Here is a 5,281-nt window from a genome sequence, read left to right as displayed (position 1 = left end):
TGGGCTGAGATCCTCAGTCGGCTGGTCAATGAGTAGGTACTCCCCTCCTGTGTGGAAAAGTCATCTGTCCCCACCCCTTCTGTCCTCCTAGCACCATTCACCTTCCAGAACAGATTCAGGTGGTCAGGGTAGAAACCAGAGGCCAGGCACACCAGAGTAGCCTTGTTTTTCTGTTGGATCTCTTGCTTTGATGGGGAAAAGATGGCCACAGCTGGAGGTATGATTTCTCTGTTCTTCTCTGAAAGAGAAAGCAATATGGCCTAGAGCCTCCATCACTGTCTTCAGTCAGAAACTCCTTAAAATTAAATTGTATTTGTGCTGTCTTACTCCTGGTATATCTGGCCTTTTAACATCTGTCTGTTAGACAATTAATATCTATGAGATAGAGAGCAGGAAACTGAAAGTATTCATCTTCACTCATTACACAGAAACATAAAGTCTGGCTACTGAAATGTTTGCGTGTTTGAAGTCAAAAGTATAGGAAAGCTGAAAAGAACCTAAGCAAACAGCTAGGCAGAAAGGTATCCAGTAGTGCTATAAGACCTGTATTTGTAATACCGTACTAATAGAAAAGAGCCTGTGTTACAAGGCACAAGCATCTTCAACTGACCATATTACATTCCTGGAGATCACAGAATCACAGAATATTAGGAGTCTGCAGGGACCTTGAAAAATCATCCAGTCCAACCCCCCTGCGAGAGCAGGACCACCCAGACCAGGTCACACAAGAATGTGTCCAGGTGGGTTTTGAATGTCCCCAGAGACTCCACAACCTCTCTGGGCAGCCTGTTCCAGTGCTCTGTCACCCTCACAGTAAAAACGTTTTTCCTTATGTTCAGGTTGAACCTCCTATGCTCCAGCTTGTTCCCATTTCCCCTTGTCCTATCGTTTGGCATCAGAAAGAAGAGCCTGGCTCCTTCCTCCTGACACTTGCCCTTTACAAATTTATAAACATGAATGAGGTCACCCCTCAGTCTCCTCTTCTCCAAGCTAAAAAGATCCAGCTCCCTCAGCCACTCCTCATAAGGGAGATGCTCCACTCCCTCAATCATCTTTGTCCTAAGACATTATGGTTATTGCAATGTTCAGAATTATACTGCCATGTGACACCCTACTTGAGCCTCCCTCCCCCTTTTTTAAGAGGTAACTGGAAAGGAAGGAGCTAATCTTTCTCACTGTCTGAAGTGGAGGACACTTGAAGGTAACCCAAATATGCCTGGAACAAGTCTTGACTCAGGTCTTAAATTGCCATCCTTTTTTAAGACTATGAAATATCTCTTTATGTTATTTATTATTTAGGTTATCCTAGGTATGAGAACTCCTCATCCTAGACTACACATCTTCCCCAAATGAGGCAAGATTCTATACACTCACAAACCAAAAGATGTCCCCTGTCCTAAAGTTAATACCTACGTATAAGCCTAAAGACAACAGACTTCTACAGTCAAAAGTATGTACAAGGCAACAGTGAGATGTTACTCAGGAGCTAGGCAGCGACCCTAAAAGCAACTTTTTTTTTCCATGTACTTTATTAGAGTGACTTTTTTACTCATCTAGCATGATAAACCCACCAGTTCTGCAACATGCACACGAGAACAGAAATGCAGAGAGAATTATGGAGCCAAAGACAAAACTTTTACTTTTTTTTCAGTGTGAAGGCACTATATATTGTAGATGTTCTTCCTGACCACTCCCTCCTTTCTAGAATGGAGAGAATTAGCAGAAACTTGCAATATCTTGCATAGATCTTGACCCATAAACAGTGCATGCTTTCAACCGTTAGCCTTAATCATGGTTGTCACTGCTAACTCCACAAAGATCCCTTGGGTACTTTTGTGAAAATGTGTGAACTTGTACAGACTTCAGAAGAGGTAACTAGATAATGATAGAGAGAAATCCCTAGAATGTTTAGCACTACTCTGCTTTATTTCCAGGGGACATGAGGAGATGTTTATCATGTTTACTGCTCCCTTCCAGTATGTGGCTTTATTAATTTTTTCCTATCCTAAAAGTATCTCTGACATAAGTTCATTGGCTCATGGCCTCAATGGCTGATGAGTGAAGACACGTCAACAGATAGAGAGGACACAGAAGAAAAATGAGAGCGATTTAACAGACTAAAACAAAAAAAGACAAGTGGAAGGCAGGTGAAAAAAAAGCAGACAGAAAGAATGGTAAAACTACTGGAAAGACAAAGAAAGCCAGAGAATGAGCGTGCTTGAAATGGTGTAGGGAGACTGGTACAAGCACAAGAAGAGACAATCATTAAAAAGTGTTTAGGAGTGTAAGGAGACAGCCCATTCTGTTCTAATCTTCCACAGTGGGCACAATGCTTAATAACTTCCATTCAAAAATTTATTCATTCCCTGTCACACGTTCTCCACCCACTTAAGAGAAAATATACCACAGTTCTTCCATTGCCATTATGGGAAGGTCAGTTTCATGATTTCTTGTTATCTTTCACTCCTACTCTGATTTTAAAATAATCTGTGTATGAGTTACATACCATCAATGCAAGGGAAATGTACAAGTGTTCTCCACTTGGGTTAATAACAGCTACTTAACTATAGCTCTGAGCACAGCGCCGACTCCACACACTAAGTGGCACAGTTAAAAAGCACAGCTGTACCTGATCAGATTATAACCTGCAGTGTCATAATACTCTTCTTGCCAGCCACTTAGTTCATTAAAACAGTACTGTTTAAAGGAGCAGACACTAGTGCATACTTCTACAACTTGCTCTCAGATGTGGCAGTTGGAAAGGGTTATTTTGCCCTGTGATACCAAAATGTCTTTATATAAGTGATGTTAAATCCTTTCCTGGGAGGGAAGAAGGTAGGGAAAACAAATGGGGAAAAAGAGAAGGAATAGAGGAGAAAAGTGGATGGAGAGAAAAAGAATATAAATTTTTTTGAGAATTAGAAGTCATGAAAAGGACTAGTAGAGGAAACCAGTGTCCCAAAGCAACTTTAGGCAGCCTGCCTGCCATCTATGAAGAGAAGAGCAAAGTACCAGCAAGACTTTCCCTGCATGATTCTGCAGACATGAGAATCCAGACTCTACCTCTGAAAATTTGCAGACCAAAGAAGGATCTTTAATTCCCAACCTCTATAATGTTTTCTTGGTGAATGGGAGGAAACAGAATTATTTCTTCCTTTCTCCCTTCACAAAGTTCCCAGTAAGGGTAGACAGAGCCAACAGCCACAAGGATCTCAAAATTCATGACTGCAAATCCTACACTTCCATATCAATAAATCTCATTTTAATAAGCAACCAATAAAGCATTAATCCTGTCTTCGCAGCTATATGAAAAAATATCATTACTATGCCATTAATTAAGAATGCTTTTGTCCCCTATACCAGTATCACATATATCACAGAGCCCCGATTTCTGTCTTACCTAGGACTGTAAGCTTTGTCCCAGTGCCGAAGTACAGTTTTTCATTATTCACACTGTTCTGCAGCTGCAGGAAAACCTCTCCTCTACTCTCAGTCCTCTGACCCAGATCTGTGGACTAACTCTGCCCTCATGCAGTACAAGCAAAAGAAGAAACACAAAGTACATTAATTTATGGTCCCCTAAAAAAAGAGAATGGTCCATAGGGGACACATTTGTGTGTCTAACCAAATGAAATCAATCTCAGAAATATCTCTTCCAGAGACCCTTTGCTTCAGACTTAGGTGAATTGTGTTTTTGCAGCTTTCACCATTTCTTTAGAGGACATTTACCTATTTATCTAGATGTACTATTAGAAAATACTTCCTGTATGCAGAAAGAGTAATTTTCCTTGCTTATTTTCAACTAAACTGCCTAATTTCTTTCATTTCCTCATTTCCTTTCAACATCATGGATATTCTTCTTTTGTAAAATGAACTTTTTTTTTTTTTTACTTACAAAATAACTTGTAATATGTAACCCTGGTCCACTATCCCCATTGCAGAAGTTCCTAAACATCTTTCCCTTTCTCATGCCCTGGAAGAAAGTCTCTACTTTTTTTCTCTTCATTCTCTTAGCTATGATTATTTAAGTTAGCTGCATAATTGACTATGGTCAATGAGGGATCAGTGTATTGATTTTCATCAGCTCAGACACCCCAGACTCACACTAGATCACTGAATTTTTCCAAATACAAACGTGTGTCCCAGAGATAAACATTACCTGAAAGCTACTTTAATTTGAAATGAACCACATATTCTGTTTCTGTGGTTTTCAGTGGCCTTTTAGCATCTCTTCTGAAATAGTAGGACCATTGTCCTAAATGATCTTTTTATCGCCATTTTGATGAGCCTGGTTTGTGAAAGGAAAGGAAACTGGCTGTGCTGTGGAGAGTTGTTTTCTATAACAACAAGGAATCAAACAGCTGCATAGAGCTGTTAGTATTGCTTATCATAAAGCTATTTCTTTGTGGCTTCTGTTTTGTTAATTAAAAATGCTAGTACACTTATTTGTTCTTCTCAGTTATTTAACACATGCTTTAGTTTATCCTGAAAAGTTCCAAAGTAATTTAAGTTTATACAGTCTTGATTTGGTTTTCTAGACCCATCAGAAATGTAACTGTAACTCTTTTTTTTTTCCAGAAAGGTAGCCTTTCACTGACTTGTCCTTAATCACTTGTAGCCCCAGGAGAACTAGCATTATGGAGAATAGTTATACTTTTGGAGAAAAGTGAGTTTTGCAGGTGTTGTTTTTTTAAGACAATATACTTATGATGCACACATTTTTTAACCCATTCCTCATTGTAATTCTTACTATGGACAGCTTTTTATTCACTGAAAATGCATTCATTCAGTTCTCCAAAGTGAAATGTGTGTTTCTTTCTAGAGTACTAAATGTAGTCTGTTCTCCAAAGTAGACTGGGCTACTAGCAGATCAGCAAAACATCAGTTTAATAATGAAAGGGAGAATAACATTGAAGTGAAGTTCTCTAAAGAGAAGACCTGGGATTTGAAGTTACTTAGAAGAGAAAACAAAAATTTCTTACCTATTACTGTAAGTTTTGTGCCATCGCCGAAATTCATGTTATTGGTGTTCACAGTGACTGAGTGTTGTATCATAAGCTAAGAAAAGGGATGCACTGTAGTTGACTTTAGGAAACAGAAGCTTAAGCAATGTTCACTGTATCTGGAATCACAAATATCTCCCAGTTTCTGTCTGAAGGGCTTTGGCAGAAAACCAGCTTGAAGTATCATTGTATAATCTGTGGCATTTAAAAAAGCATTTCCCAGAGTTTTTTAATACTTATTTTTATTGTCTATATTTCACCTCAAGTTTTTTTACAAC

This window comes from Mesitornis unicolor, unplaced genomic scaffold (genome assembly GCF_000695765.1).
Source record: "Mesitornis unicolor isolate BGI_N332 unplaced genomic scaffold, ASM69576v1 scaffold36411, whole genome shotgun sequence".
In the NCBI taxonomy this organism is placed as follows: domain Eukaryota; kingdom Metazoa; phylum Chordata; class Aves; order Mesitornithiformes; family Mesitornithidae; genus Mesitornis; species Mesitornis unicolor.
This window is presented reverse-complemented; position numbering follows the sequence as displayed.